This window comes from Zootoca vivipara, chromosome 9 (assembly GCF_965207765.1).
Source record: "Zootoca vivipara chromosome 9, rZooViv2.hap1.1, whole genome shotgun sequence".
Taxonomy (NCBI): domain Eukaryota; kingdom Metazoa; phylum Chordata; class Lepidosauria; order Squamata; family Lacertidae; genus Zootoca; species Zootoca vivipara.
Window position 1 is genome coordinate 46,289,448 of NC_142592.1, and position 17,092 is coordinate 46,306,539.

Consider the following 17,092-nt stretch of genomic DNA (forward strand, 5'->3'; position numbering starts at 1 on the left):
CCCCCCCCTTTTTTTTTATATCACTACTATCCTGCCAACCCAGAAACAATAACTCCACCTCAGGATGAGAACCAGAATCATACTCTGTCGGCAAGGTGACAGCAGGAGCCCCCATTAGCTAAAGTGGTGCCAATGAACTGATTGGCGGCCCCTGGGGATGCCCTATTTATTTATTTATTATATTATTACTTTCCAAAAAGGACGCTATAAATCAAACCACCCTAAAGTACATTTATGCTGGGACAGTGAGTTGAATAGACTGTAGCCTTGGAAGGGGTCTGTAGGTCATCCAGTCCAACCCCTGCAATGCATGAATATGCAGCTGTCCCACATGGGGATCAGTGTGCAACCCTGCCGTTTTAAGGCACCGTGCTCCCATCAACAGAGCTATTTCAAAGGGAATCTAGTACAGTATAGTGTATACTGGCCAGAAGCAGGCTTCTTCTTCTTCTTTTAGTGTGATGCCCACAGAGATATAGAAGCAAGCAAACCGCAGCATAAAAGGAAAAGCCACTACCAGTTAAATTCACTCGAAATGTAAAAAGATCCTAAGCAGTCTTAATACTGGGATTTCCTTATGATGAAATTTACCCTAAAAGAAGTAAGGATACTGGGCTAAATGTGTGGTAGCATGACGAGAGGTCCTGATTTTATTATTATTATTATTAATTTTTTACTTATTTATTATTACTGGGCTAAATGTGTGGTAACATGAAGAGAGGTCCTGATTTTATTATCATTCATTATTATTTAATTATTATTTTATTGTATTTTTATTCTGAAAGAGAATTTTGTATGCAGATGTAATAATAGCTAGCAGATGCCAAATTCAAATAATCAATCCACAGCTTAAAGAGGCTAAGGCAGCAAGTACTGTTTCTTAAACAATTGAGAATACAATACTGAAACAAAACGGGGGGGGGGGAGGACTTGCAACAGGAAGCATGTAACAAAATGTTAAAAGAACAGGTAAGCGTTTTATAGTAGCAAGCAACGTCTCACTTAAAGCCGGCCCAGATAATTCAGAGCAGCTATACTGTGTAACAAAACTGCTATGGGCCTGATAAAACTTCCCCGCAGCTAAACTATGTAACAACTGCTGCTATTGGCAAAGTAAACTGCAGAGGAGCAAATATATCTAAAGGCCAGGCGATCTGGTCAGCTAGGCGATCAGGAAACAATGTAAGCAGGCTGACAGGAAACTGCTGGGCAATTAAGCAGTACTTAAGCAGTAATTACTGGATCCGACCCAAGACTGCACGGCGATCAGGGAAACAAAGAATCTGGGATTAAGGTGATTTTGCTGATAGGTAGAAACTGCCAAGCCCTTAAGCAGCAGTTCAGCCGACTCTCTCATTTTTTATTTTCTACGCGACTTATTGGGAACCTTTGCGAAGCAAAAATCAACAAAGGGGACCCAGCAATCCTTCCCTGTCCCAGGGAATAGTCCGACACTGAGGGCAAAATTGGGAAAAAGGCTGGTAATATGCAAACATAACTATAGCAACTGCAGTAATTAAGGCCAATGGCTCAGTGAATGGAAGCAATCAAGGGGCAATTTACCCCGCAATATCTATATCAGCAGCTCACAGTTAAGGGTTTTAAAAGCAGACTCACTGTAGTTTGCGACCAGAAAAGGCAAGGAATTTTAACTTTTTGTAAACTTTGTGGCCACGTGTTCTATTAAAATGGCGATGCACACTGCTTCATGGTCGTCTTGGCAACCCTCAGCAACTCGGCAAAGGGAAAAACATTCAGCAGTTCCCTCTAAGCCTTAAACACTGAAAATGTTAGCAAGCACAGGGAAAATAGCAACAGCGATTAGAACTAGCTGTAAAAAGGGGTCTAGGAGCAGCGAAAGGGGGGGTGGGGTGGACGATTTAACCACGATAGCAACAAAGTAACCCTCGGCAACACTCCCAAAGCTACTGAAGCACGAAGCTGCTAATTAAACAAAAGGCAACTAAATAGGTTGTGCTGCTCTGGCTTCTTTTGCAAAATTAAAGCAGAGGTGAATTATGCACGTGTAGCAGCAACCCGATACAAAACAAACACGCACACATTAGTCAAGGGGATGTAGAGGGGTTCGCTTTTTGTCTTTTTTTTTTTTTTTTTTTAAAAAGGTAGCTCGCAAGGAGGGGTTTTTCCCAGCGGCAGAGAGAAATACAAAGGGCTAAATGAAAACACAAGGCAGAGATGCAAATTTCCAGGCTGTCCCCACACACACACACCCCGCAAGCATACGATACCCTACAGCAGCTGCTCCTTGCTCTCACAAGATCCGTCAGGAAACGCAGTTGTTGAATCCAGAAGAAGCAAGGCAGAGTCCCTGCCGCGCTCTTGTTCAAATAGGCGAGCCACGCCCCCCAGAGCAACCTAATTGGCTGTGCTAGGGGCGTGCCGCGGCAGGGAGATGACCAATGGGCTGGGGGGAATGCTAACCATTCCCCCCCACGTGAAGGCCTCGTGGCGCCCACAACATCTCCTCCCCCCGAGGTGGGGAAGAGACTTTGACCCACTTCCTTGTGTCTTTATTTGATCCTCCATAATGTCTAAATGGCCCATTTTTCTCCTTGATTTCCCCTGGCAGCTAATACCCCAGCAGAAATCTCTGCTACCAGTTTCATATCACTTTTCCCCATTACCACCTTGAGATGCGGTTAGTCAGACCTTCTCTAGAGTACCGTGTCCAGTCTGAGGTGCTGCACTTTACAATGATATCAACAAACTGGAATGGGTTCAGAGTGGGGAAGTGGTAGGGAAAACAAGTCCTAGAGGGAGGAGGTTGAACTAATAGGCTATGTATCACCTGGGGAGAGAGAGAGAGAGAGAGGGAGAGGGAGGGAGATGGGAGACATGATAGCACTCTTCAAATATTTGAAGGACTGTCTCACACAGAGAGAAAAGAGCTTGCTCTCTGAAGCCCCAGAAGACACGGCAAGTTAAATTACAGGAGGGTACATTTTGACTGAATATCAGGAGACATTCCTTGCTGGCCACAGCAGTTTGATGGTGGAAGCCATGTTCTAGAGGATAGTGGGCAGGTTTGCTCTTGCTGGAGATCACCGAGCTGGAGACCCATTGGTTGGGGGTGTTGTCCCTCTGAACCTCTACAACAAGCATGGAGCCGGCCAAACTGGCCTATCAGCTGGCTTCTCATAGTATGATTTAGGGATTCTAATCTGCTCGTTTTTTTGTACTCCAGAGAACGAAATAGGCAGAGGGAAGTAACAGAAGTTCAAAGGTACAAGGCACACCCTCATTCGAAAACAAATTCTCAGAAAGCATATCAGAAAAAGCACATTTTCTGAGAGATTTTGGCTCAGCTGAGGAGCAAGAACTAAGAAAAAAGTCACCCAAAATTGTGCCCCCTATTCAGGGACAGCAACATCACCCTAGATGTTCTCCATTTGGAGAACAATTCCCCACCAGTTGCTTTTATCAAACATGCTCTTATCTGCATTTTCCCAGCTAATGTCTTTTTTGAGCAATTTTGTCAAATTGCCATCACATCATTCTCGTTTGATCTCTTTTATGATCCACAAATATCAAAGAGCAAACAATACAAACTCTGAAAGATCAGAGGCGTTTTAAACAGAAGGCAATCAACTAGATGAAATTGTCACCTGGTAATATTTTGGAATATATCTGAAGGGAGATTACAGTTGTGCTTGTTTTCTATAAAGCACAATGTTTTCTCTTAGGGAAACAACATTTGTTCCCTTTCCTCCTTTTGATATTTGCATTTAATTAAATTTCATTACTTGAAATATTGATTTGATTTCAGTATTTTACAGCATTATTTGTCCTTCAGTAATATTGGACAGCTTCCTGTTTGCTGTGATGCAATCACACATATATTACAGTATTTGATGATGGTGGTGAACATTGATTTATTAACCACCTTGTAAACCAGCATCTCAAGACAATTTACATATAAAATAATGAAAAATAGTTAAAAACAGAAAAGCAACAAGTACATTGAAAACAAGCCTAAAACCCTAACAGCCGAACACTCATAGTAAAGACCCATTTATCCAGCTGGGACAGAGTATTGGAACAAAAATATCTTCAGTTGTTTCCAGAAAGTGATGGTAGCCAGCTGTCATATATTGACAAGAATGCAATTCCTGGAACAAGGGCAGCCCTGCTAAAAGCCCTGTTCTGAATTACTCTCTTGCAGACCACAGTGATCTATTGGGCATATAAGGACTAAGGTGGTTTTTCAAGTAACCTGGTCCTGATAATGTTATAATATTTAGTATATGACCATGTTTTCTTGGGTCAGCTGGAAGTATTATACTATCCGTTAGGAGAATGGCTCTAATAGGAAGAAAAACCTTTCCATTCCATCTAAAGCTGTTTTCATGGCTAACACAAAAGTGCTTTTTGCAGTTAGACGGTCAGTCATGCAAAATGTAGATACTACATGGGGAAGAATGAACATTCAGTTTTAAAATGCCCCCCTTCCATCATGTGTCCTTCCTTAACCTCATTCACTCATGTCACACATGAACACCTCAGAGAGGCTCCAAGGCATTTTTTGTGTTGTGTGATAATGGTCTAAAGACCTTTTCCTTTAGGAGTCACCCTATGGGTTGCTAGCTGTAAATGAAACAAAATTCTCCCCTATGTTTTTTATTTTTGAAAAAAATGTCAAATATTGACTGACAGATTCCTGTGTATTCAACTCTTCTCCAAATATTCACTGAACATTTGATATGTGTAGTTGATGATATTTGATTTCAATATTTGCCATTATTAATATTTACCATGTAATAGTATTTAGTATTTGACCACTACTTGATGGCTGTTATGCAACAGTAGTTCATATTGGACAGAATTTGATAATGCTACAATATTTAATATTTGACCAAGCCCTCTAGAAATGATTCTGTGTATGCTCCATACCTGCAGTTCATACCCCGGAGGGGATGCTGTACTGTGTGAACATCTTCATAGGCCTTGAGAAATAGTGATACAGGCAGATTTAATATTTCACATAGCCATAGAATTGTAGAGTTGGAAGGTACCCCGAAAGTCATCTAGTCCAACCCCCTGCAATGCAGGAATCTCAACTAAAGCATCCATAACAAATGACCATCCAACCCCAGCTTAAAAACCTCCAATGAAGGAGAGTTGAATAACTCTGAGATGTTGAGTTTCGAATAACTTTTGAGCTTCTGTATTCTTTGTGTGAGTGGCGGCCATGCCCGCTCCCTGTCAGAGACCATGCTGAGGAGGGCTGCACTGAGAAGGAATGGTGGGAGCCTCCCCTCCCCTTGCTCCAGATTAGAATCCTGACTCTTCACAGGAGCAGGAGGACAGTATAGATTTGGAACAGTGGTTTGCAGAGGGACATAGTTCAGAAGGCAGAAGCTGGGAAATAATGGATGGGGAACAGCTAGGAGGATAAGCACTGGGAGAGAGAGAGTTAACAGACTCCCTTTCTCTGGAAAGTGTTCATCCACTCAGCCCAAGGTCAAGAAGAGCAGATAAGGTGGCAGCACAGAAAGCACAGTGGTTACGAACTTAGGTTAAAAGGTGCAGTAGTGACATGAGTGACTAGGGAGGAAGTGGGTGGAACCCTTAATTGCGAGCACCGCCATTCCTAGGAAATGGATTCTTTGTTCTCTCGCTGTGATCATTAAAGTCTCTAACTGGTAAGAAGACTCCTTTATCTTTGTTCTGCTTATCTACTGCCAAGGGAGGAGGAAGTCTATTTCCTGAAGTCTGACACTTCCTAACACTGGCAGGGGATAGAATTGCTTCAGCTTTATTTGCCAATTGGAGCTCAATACAATGCCTCATAGAACTCAATGTGGGAGATTGAGAATGAGCCTGCCCTAGTTTCCATAGCCCATCCTTGGGCTCCATATCTTCCTCAAGCCAGAGCGTGACAACAGAGCACAACCTGCTCGTCCCTACCCACTGCACAGAACAGCTGCACAGCAAGCTTAACTGTTTTCGTCTTTGGATTTATTCATTGAAGCAGCCCTCTTGAAAAGAGCTAGTGACTGGAAGACATCTGGATTCACTATGAAAGGATGGTGAGCTAAAGCATGGGACACAGCCTTATCTGAGTGATTGGCATATCACTTTGATGCACTTAGAGGGGCAGCTAAATGGGAGGGATAACTTTGAGTGCATCAGGAGACCCATTCTGTTTTATGTAAATAGAGATGGAGTTCTGTTCTATCCAACAATGACCCAGATCACTTTATGGAGAGGACACTTCATATTCCACCCTCCCCCTTTACCCTAAGCATACCCAAGTGAAAAGAAGCATCCACGACCAGTCTGGTTTTTGCGATGATTTTCTGTATTATAAAGGAAAAATATGTCAATTCTTTGTGCTTCATTGATTCTTGTGTCATCATGGGGTTTTTTTTGCTTTGTTTTTCATGTAATATCAAAATCTGATAAAGGATTTTTTAAAAAAGGTTTGTTGCAAGCCCATTGACATGTGAAGCTATATAGAAAAGTCTTTAGGGCATTAACCAAAGTCTGTAGGGCATTATCTCCCGCTTGGACTACTGCAATGCACTCTACGTGGGGCTACCTTTGAAGGTGACCTGGAAACTGCAATTAATCCAGAATGCGGCAGCTAGGCTAGTCCCTGGGAGTGACCGTCGGGACCACATAACACTGGTCCTGAGAGATCTACACTGGCTTCCAGTACGTTTCCGAGCACAATTCAAAGTGTTGCTACTGACCTTTAAAGCCCTAAATGGTCTCGGTCCTGTATACCTGAAGGAACGTCTCCACCCCCCATCATTCAGCCCGGAAACTGAGGTCCAGCACCGAGGGCCTTCTGACGGTTCCCTCATTACGAGAAGTGAGGTTACAGGGAACCAGACAGAGGGCCTTCTTGGTAGTGGCACCCGCCCTGTGGAACGCCCTCCCATCATATCTCAAGGAAATAAACAACTATCTGACTTTTAGAAGACATCTGAAGGCAGTCCTGTTTAGGGAAGTTTTTAATGTTTGATGCTGTACTGTTTTTAATATTCGGCTGGAAGCCACCCAGAGCGGGGTGTAAATAATAAATTATTATTATTATTATTATTATTATTATTATTATTATTATTATTACCATTTCCCTTTTTCTTATACCAGTTGCCAGTTATCCACATCACAGTTATGATTGTGTTGGATGCAGTTCTCTCTTCCCCCCTGTTTTCTAGGCTCATGCATCGTAAACTAAGCTCATGTAAGCCCCACAGCTCGTTGTTAATATGTATTGTTCCAGAAAACAAATAGACATTATTGACAGAGAATAAACCTGTCGCATGTATTCAGGGACTATGGGAAGGAGAATACAGAACATTTCTGATTTACAGGATGTTGACTGTATCTAAAATTTAATCAAGAAAACATTTGTACTGAGGCAGAAAATGGCCTGTCAAGTGCTGTTTGATGACTTCTTAATTAAAAAACAATTATAAATCTTGGCATGAAAGGCGGGTCTAGCTCATTAAGAAACCTGGAAAAGATTAAATAGCCATAAAAAGCAGTCTTGATAAAAAGTTAAGATACCCTCACAAGACATTACAATTCAATTGAAAAGCGTATCTGATAAATACAGCATAAATGCTAGGTGTTCAGAGCCAACTTTATTATCAAAACTCTAAACTTTATCTGATCTGGAATAAGCTTAGCAGTGATTTGCCTTAACCTTTCCCCAGTCTCCTCAGCTCAACTGGGAGCAATTTTTTTCCAATATCACCCCAAGTTATTATTTCTGGGGATTATTTTTTTAAAAGAAAAAAGAAATCAAACCCTCAGTAAGGCCTAGTTGAGCATATATTTTGTAATAAATACTTTGTCCATACAAGAAATTCCAGTCATTCCTGAGCTTGCACACTTACAAAAAAAACCATAACAACCTCAGTGGAGAGAATATTAGTCATTCCTAAGACCCATTGACATATGTAAATCAGGTGTACAAGTGATCTAAATAGAACATGAACCCCAATAATGAAGTTTAAACATCTTTTTTGAGTAACAAGTAAAGGTGTTTTGAATAATTAGGCACAATCAAGCTGCTTTTAACCCCATTGATTAAACGGAAGGGATTAAATAGCTGAAAAAAGGTTAGCTTTTGGTGGATTCCATTCTTTGTATTTTTGTTTGTTTGTTTGTTTTTGTGAAGCCCTGTGAGGAGCTGTCCATTTCTCAAAGGGCTTCTGACTCCTACGGCAAAGGAGAAGCAAGGTTTGCCTTGGGGGAGTGCCCTCGGAGTTGATGAGTTGGGTGAAACCACATCCTCTGAACTTAGATGTAGTTCTGGAGCAAGTGACAATGGCTGCCCAGGCAATCCTTCTCAGTCTCTGGTTGAACCAGAGTAGGGATTGAGGTCAGAGAAAATGACAGGGAGCCCATACAACACAGCACCCATCTAGCTCCTGGGCAGGAGGCCTGCAGAGAGCACACACAAAGATGGGTGTAAGACTCAACAAGGAATACAATTTTGTTAAGAAGAGTTTGGATTTGATATCCCGCTTTATCACTACCCGAAGGAGTCTCAAAGCGGCTAACATTCTCCTTTCCCTTCCTCCCCCACAACAAACACTCTGTGAGGTGAGTGAGGCTGAGAGACTTCAGAGAAGTGTGACTAGCCCAAGGTCACCCTGCAGCTGCATGTGGAGGAGCGGAGACGCGAATCCGGTTCTCCAGATTAGGGGTCTACCGCTCTTAACCACTACACCACACTGGCTCTCAATGGAAGGAGCCAGGACATGCAACAAGCATGTTCCCAGCTAAATAAATGAATTATTAAATTATTTTAAAAATTGTATACCATCTTGAATTTTGTTTCCAGGCATGGTGGTGGTATTTGTTCAGTCATTCATTCCAAGTACTGTATTTATGACTGATTTATTTATTTATTGCCCCGAGGCCCCCAAAGCAATATACATGAGCAAGACATAACATAATCATAGATAATGTGGCAGTAAAATCACAAAATCCTAACATACAAACAAACAGAAGCATAGTCAGCAATGATGAAGACCACAAAAGCAGCAGCAGCAGCAGCAGCAGCAGCAGCAGCAGCAGCAGCAGCAGCAAAGTCTTCAAAAACCTAAATGTCTTATCTCAAAGAAATCTGTTGGTCTTGGTTTGTTCAGAGATCAGAGGAACTGATTCATATTATTATTATTATTATTATTATTATTATTATTTTCAAAGCAATTACACCCCAGACTGGGAAACATTTTAAGATAAAATCTAGCATTTGAAATCTACAAAGGCATGTTATCTTGGATAAGTCTGCCAAAACAAATAGGTGTTGAGTGAAGATGTAAAACAAGATTGCAAGGGAAGTGATGCGTGGTGATCATTCCAGGCAAGCAGAAATGGCTAAAATTAGCAAGAAGACTGGAAGCCTTATATGTGTGCAACATACGAATCTAAGAGCATTTGGAAAGTTGAAACATTGATCCAGACCCCATCTGCTTTTGTCATTTCTTTTTACGCTGTTTTCTGAAACAAGATGAAATGTAACAGAAGAGACTTCCTGCAACAGAGCCTGGATTTCTCCGGCTTCTATCAGAGCTGCCAATGCAGATCAAAAAGACTTATCTCATGTTATCACTTTCCTTTGATTGCAAGTGTTGGTGGATCTGAGTCTTGACTGCCACTTATTTCTATGGTTACCTGCAGAGACTTGATCTTTAAGGAAGGCTTCGTTATATAGGAGGACACTTCTGAATCTTTTTTTTTATTTCTGACCCTCTCCAATTTTGCTGAGCTCCTTTGCTTCCTGTTCAGATCCACAGAAGGTGAAGAGGTGGACAAGAAAGCCAAAATCAGCATCCCAGCACTCAGGCAAGGGAGGCACCAGTGAACTATCATGATCTCAAGTTCAAATGCCCATATCTCCTATTTATCCAATTCACTGTGTCGGGAATCGTCCATCCATCCATTTGTTCCAGTGTGTATCTAGTAATTAATGTAGCATCTTAGTAAAGAATAAAGACAAAGCAATGTTCATGGAATGGCCTGATTTCTGAGCTGCAAAAAAAGCTCCTTTTCAGGCTGAATGTTAAAAGGAAATTAAATGGTGTGGTAGGAGGATGTCTCAGAGAGAGGGGGCACCGTGTTAAGTCTTGCTTGCAAACTGTTTCAGTCTTAAAGATGGGGGAAGCCCTTGCAGTCTAATTAGGTTAGACAACCGTGACCCGTGCAAAAGATCAAAGGCGTGCTGGGACAGAGAGGCAATTGGAGAACCTCTTTTTAGAAATACAGTTCATCAGTATAATTAGTCAGACTTGTCTCTAACACTAACTGGAATGGATTCACAATTCCTTTGTAAGAGAACAGGAGTAAGTAAAAAAACAACAACAAAACCCAGGTAGCTCTTATATACTAGCAGAACTGAAGATTAAGGCTGGAATCTTCTGCATCCTTTCCTCGGAGAAGGCACATTTGCAATGCATCCTCTGAGATTCCACTATTGGGGCACCAACTGCAGGGGGCTGAGGTCTTTTGGGGCCCTATTTTTTTGGGGGGGGGCATGTTTGAAACGTGCAGAGGCTCCTTCTCCTCCTGCCACATGGGGGAAGGAGGGTTGAAGCAGCCTCCCGTCGGTGTTAGCACAAAAGGAGGCAGAGGAGGAGTCATTGGCCATTGATGTCACATGGCTGCCGGGTTTGGCTCTGCTCCTGGCTCCTCCCAATGTCCTGACGTCACATGTGCAATGTCAGGACATTAGGATGTTGGGGTGTCGCGTGTGAGACACTGGTCCCCACCTCCAATCGTTCTCATAAGCTGGCCTCCAGGTATTCTGGACTACATCATCCTTCACCATTCGTTATGTGGACTAGGGCTGATGGGATCTGGAGTCCAACAACATAAGGATGGTCACAGGTTCCACTCCCCTGTTTTTGAAATGCATGTGACTTCTGGCCTGGCCATGGCACTGGAACTGCCTTGCTTGCTCCGATTGACATTGAGATGGTGAACAAAAAACTTTATAAGGACATTATAAAGGATATGCGGTTTGGGCCCAGGCTACCTAAAAGTTCATATTTTAATATGCAAACGTGGCTGGGTGCTAACCTTCTCTCTGACCCATCAACATCAGCAAGGGCTACTGCCATATTATGGCATTCCCTTCCTAGAAGACTGGCTCCCTCTTTGATATCCTTTGTCCAGACAGGCCTTTGAAAATTAAGGTGCAGGTGATGCTGATCACTGCATGCTGGTATTTAATTGCTGGTTTAAAATGTACCAAAGAGAATGGTGGCCATTTTGGGTGCTGTGCTATTGCATGATTTTGTGCTGCTATCCATAGCTGCCAAGTTTTCCCTTTTCTCGTGCGGAAGCCTATTCAGCATAATGGAATTTCCCTTAAAAAAAGGGATAACATAGCAGCTATGCTGCTATCCCTGCTGAAAGCCAAGATTGTGTGTTGCCCAAAAAAGCACTTTTTGGGGAGACAGGGCAGAATTGTGACACAAAATTGCATGACATCACAGCTTCCCAAATGGCCACTGTGCTGTCACAAGAAAAAAACAGGAAGATGGCACCCCGGAAGATGATGTCCTGGATTTTGCTGTCCAGGTGTTGGAGGGTATGGTATTTTAATTATTGCTTTTAAGCTAGGTTGATTTTATTACCTTGTACTGTATAATTTTGTTATTAGACATTGTAAGACATTGCTAGCACAGTTGTTTCTTGTTGGGTGTTAGGAGTAGGAGTGCTGCGTATGGTTGGAGAGAGAGACAGAGAGGATTTATTTTGCTTTGCTTTGTATGCAGAAACTCTGCTGGTTTTATTTTCTTTTAATAAATCCTGTAAATAGTTATTCTGCGTCTAGCCGACTAGTCATTTCCATCTCAACTAGCTTCTGCGCTGTGCAGGAAAACTCTGCTACGTTTGGGCTAAAGCCACTAGAGCTATGCCTGACCAAAAAATTTCTTGGATTTTTCTTAGATTGTTTTGGTTTCTTTTGAGTGGGCATCAAAAACATGTTTATTCCACATTCCACATACTGAGATTTTTTTTACTAGCTTGAGCCCCCTGCTATTTCAGTTGCTATATCTTAGTTTTTAATTCTTTGGATATTGTTCATTTGTTCTTCATTTGTTGTAAAGCTCTCACAAAAATGTAGATATGGATTTATTAAATGAAGCAATGTTAGCAACTATATTTAAATTCCATGTTTGTGAACCAAATGAAAGAGTCGCATTGATCAGAATGTGCATCCACTTTGAAAATGATTGTCTTCCTTCTCTTTAGAGCATTAGCAGCATCCACAATAGATGTAGTACAGATGGGGGTGGGGGATTTATTGGCAGCACTGCAAAAACGCCTTTATGCACGGAAATTAGATTTTATTTTATTTTTCTTATCCCAAAGGACAAATCGGGATATGCTAAGGATTCGGGAATTGGTACTGCAGCATATGTGAACAGCTATTGGTAATGCAAGAGGAAGAAGAAAGGTAAAATAAAAGAAACAGATTTTGGAGAGTTAATGAATTTCACTAAAATAAAAATGCCCTCAAGCCACTGTTGCGGAGGGGATTCAGACCAGTGCTTTGTCTGGGGGGTCACAGGGGTACACATACCCCTAAACATTTTGTGAATCTTAGTTTGGCCTCATTGAGGGGCAGTATTTCAATATGAGTAGGAAAATGAGAGTATCCCTAAATATTTTAAAGGAAAAAACAAGCATTGGTTCAGATTAAAATACCCTCTCAACATAGCAAACTATCTACCAGTATCCCATAAAGAGGTTTTCTGCACTGGTCCAGTAAAAACGCTTTTGCTGCGCTATACAGACCAGAAACAGTTCTCTTTGCAGAGCATTAAGCACAGCGGCTGGATTCTTCTTGTTGTAGAATTCTTGTAGCTTTGCAGCAGAAAACAACTCACCAAGCTCAACTTTTGAAGACAGCTTTATTGTAGAAAAATAACAGAAACACCTCCAGAGCTTTCAGACATGACTGCTCCACACCCCACAGGCAAACAAAACAAACGCTCTATATATACTGAGCATCTTAACAACTTAACAACTTAAATCACATGACCTTGCTAATTTGCCAGCGTCTCAGGTTTAAAGTCCTAACACCCCCTCTCGCTGGCAAAAAATAAATTTCTACAAAGTTATTTCAGACCCATTCCTTCACAAAATTCTTCATGACGCTGAAACCCAAGCGGTTTTGTAAATCCATCAGCTAAATTTTCATGACTTGGACAGTAACTTAATTTAACAATTCCCGCTCTCACTGTTTGACAAACATTTTGAAATCTGATATCCAAATGTTTTGTACGACCTTTAAACTGACCATTCTGTGCTAATTTAAGACATGGCTGATTATCACCCCATATAGTGATGGGCGTGATGGACTTTTCACACATCTCTTGTGCCAGACATTTGTAAAATTCTAGATCTCTACATAATTCAGATAAGGCACAGAATTCGGCTTCTGTTGACGATAAAGTAATCAGGTTTTGCTTCTTCGAACGCCATCCAATCAGAGAGTTTCCAAATTTTACTACACAGCCAGACACTGATTTTCTATCCCTTAAATTTGCCCAATCGCTATCTGCCCAGCAAGTAAGCTGTGCTTGCCCTTCAGAAGACAATTCAAGGCAAAAATCTTTGGTGTATTGTAAATATCTTAAGACTCTTTGAATTCCTTTCCATGCATTTACACTAGGTTTTGAAGCTTCCCTGCTGAGTAAGTTAACAGCGTAAGCAATGTCTGGCCTACTCCATTGCGAAAGGTACAATAAGCTTCCCAGAGCTGATTGAAAGATTTCAGGACATTTGAACTCAGCACTATCCTTGAATTCACTTTCTTTTACAAAACCCATTTCCATAGGTGTTCTAACACCTGCACACTCTGCCATGCCAAACCTTTCCAACATTTGCAATATTTTGCCTTTTTGATTCAGCAAGAAACCGCCATTTTTGGTCCTATCTATCTGAACACCAAGATAGACCTTTACAGCACCAAGATTCTTAATTTTGAAGTGTTTACTTAACTTCTTGGCCAGCTTTTCCACCTGCTTTTGTGTCTTTGAAGTATAAATCAGGTCATCTACATAAACAAGCAAAGATTCTTGAGTGTCTCCTGAACCTCTGAAATATAAGCAGTTGTCAGCTTTACTCCTGCTAAAGCCAATGCTTACCAAAACATCATTTAGAAATTCATTCCAATTATGAGCTGACTGCTTGAGTCCATAAATAGACTTGTGTAACTTCCAAACTTGATTTGACCTATCACCTTTCAATCCTGGCGGTAGCTCCATATAAAGTTCTTCAGCTAGACCTGAATGAAGATAAGCAGTTGAGACATCAAAGTGATTCACTTTGAATCCTCTCTGAGCAGCAACCGCTAGGAGTACACGTAGAGTTTCGCTCCTTGAAGTGGGCGCATAAATTTCAGAGTAGTGTACCCCTTTACTTTGTGAAAAACCCCGAGCTACAAGCCTTGCTTTGTACTCTGGTTTCCCTGTTACTGTTGTCTTTATTCTATACACCCACCGGCAACTTATTGCCTTGGTACCTTCTGGCAGTTTGGAGATGGAATATACACCAAGCTCCTTCATAGAATTCAACTCTTTCTGCATGGCCTCATGCCACCTACTGGCCTCCTCCTTGGGTAATTGCTCTACCTCCTCAAAACTTTCAGGTTCGCAATTCGCCAATCCTACCCAAACACTAATGGCTTGATACCTTTCTGGAGGTTTCCCTTTGTTGGTACGCTTGGAACGCCTTGGCAGTTCCTGCGATGCTCCATCAGTTGCCCCCTCTGACCCAGAATCACTGGTTGTCACCTGTTTGTCACTAGCAGTTGAAGGACTTTCTGATTCTGACTTTACTCGTCTCCCTTGCTGTACAGGTAAACCTACTGGGCTAGACGATTCTGACTTTTCAAACTTGTGTGAACTAGAAGGTTTCTCACCCTCATCCTCAGACTCAGATTCCTCAGCCTGTTCTGGAACTAATTCTCGCCTTGGGACCTGTGTCTGATCTTTTTCATTTGACACATCAAATAGTATGTCAGAATTACCATGGATTCTATTCCAACCATCTTGTTCACAAAATTCAGCACTTCTGCTGATTGTGATTTTTGTTTGATTACCTTCTACATTTACAAATCTCCAACCTTTTGTGTTTGCTTGATAACCACAGAAAATCATTTCTTTAGATCTGGGATCACCTTTCTTGCATTGTGCCCTAGGCACCAGCACATAAGCACGACATCCAAAAACTCTTAGATGGTCAATTTTTGGTTTCTTACCAAACAACATGAAGTAAGGAGTGTTGCCTACTGTGCTGTTGTACACTCTATTAAAGGAATAATTAGCATACAGCGCAGCCTCTGCCCAAAAACGCTGTGGTAATCCAGAATCAAACAGTAAAGCAGCAATGGCTTCTTGCAATGTTCGGAATTTTCTTTCCGCAACTGAGTTCTCCTGTGGTGAATAGGGATTGGTAAGTCTATGGACTATACCTTTCCGTTTTAACCATGTCGCTAGCGTGTGGTTCACATACTCCCCACCACGATCCGATTGTATCTTGCGCACCCTAGTGTCAAATTTACACTCTACTTCTTCAATCCAATCCATCAGAATTGATGCTGCTTGCGATTTTTCTTTCAGAAAGAAAACCCAACTGGCCCTTGAAAAATCATCCACTAAAATTTGCATAAATCTCGCACCTCCAAGGGACTTGACCGGAAAGGGTCCACACACATCTGTGTGTACTAGCTCAAAGGGTTTCTTGCTTACTCTATCAGATCTAGGGTAGTTACATGTCTTAACCTTAGAGTGTTTACAAGCACAACAATCCAAAAAATTCGAACAGGGTTTAAGGTTACACCCCTCAGCTAAATCTGGCATCTTGCTTACATACTTAAAGCATATATGAGCTAACCTTCTATGTAGTAAATGTGCACAACCTGTATGAGGAGCCTTATTTACACATTTAGCTTGTGCTTCACCTGTTGAACAGCTGCCTGCTGCCAACTGCTCTTGAGCTTTACCTGTTGAACAGCTGCCTGCTGCCAACTGCTCTTCATCCAAAACAAAAAGCCCTTCCTCACAGGGAATTTTAACTAGCTCCTTCCCCTGTTTTGAAATAGTGCACACATCTTTTTCAAACTCAACCTTAAAACCACTTTTTACCAGGCCTGACACACTCAAAAGTCCATTCTTCATTCCTGGAAGAACAAAAACAGGAAGGTTAGTTTGCAAACAATTAACATAAATGGTACCTTTAAGGTTCATTTCTCGTTTGCTATTGTCTGCTATAGTCACAGTTTTTGCAACTGGTAAAGTCTTGCAGTTCCTAAGACTGCCACAAGATGTCGCCGATACTAAACTGTGCGACGCCCCACTGTCAATTACCCATTTCAAGGTTTGTGGGTTCCTTTTAGAGCTCTGTTGCACTACCATTGCAGACAGTCCCTTATCAGCAACTTCTCCCCCTCTGGGTCGTTGACTCTTGTAGTTCTCATGTTGTCTTCCTCTGTAGCTCTGGAAACTGGCCTTGGGTTGCTGAAACTCCTGTTGCTTTTCTGGGCACTTTGTTATTAGATGAAATCTGCTGCCACATCGAAAACATGACTTGCTGGCCATAGCAGACACTTGTGAGACTTCCTTACAGCTCTGCCTGCCAGTTCCCCCACACTGGGAATTCACCTTCTCTCTGGGCGTGGCTCTATGGTGAATACACTTAAGGGCTTCCCAAATTTCAAATGCAGACCTTAAGCCTTCCACATGGGGCAGTTGAGAGTCATCTATCGATACCATTAACATGCATCTAGCTTTAGTATCCATTTTATCATGCTCTCTATTCTGAGCATGTGCAGCAGCCTGTTGCTCTGCTGTGGCATCTGCTGCAACAGCCACAATTGGCTTTCGCCTCTGGACATAGTCCGCCCAAACTTCTTTGGCTTCCAACCAGACTTGAGCCCTCTTAGACCACTGCACATAATTAGCAGAGTTCAGCTTTGGAAAGGGAACCTGGAAATTTTCTGCTGCCATTATTGGGGTCTGTTGCCACCCCCTCTGAGTGCCCTTGCTTCTCTTCCCCCTTGGGATTTACTTTACTCACTTTTCAGACGCTT

General features: G+C 41.9%; 1 long non-coding RNA gene across 1 annotated transcript; it reads right to left on the reverse strand.

The window, feature by feature from the left end:
• Positions 1 to 12,891: 12,891 nt before the first annotated feature.
• LOC148684628 (uncharacterized) lies at positions 12,892 to 16,536 on the reverse strand. Its single transcript, XR_015945880.1, has 2 exons — positions 16,007 to 16,536; positions 12,892 to 15,964 (listed from the first exon to the last, which is right to left on the reverse strand). It is a non-coding gene; the product is annotated as an uncharacterized LOC148684628 (long non-coding RNA).
• Positions 16,537 to 17,092: the final 556 nt, after the last annotated feature.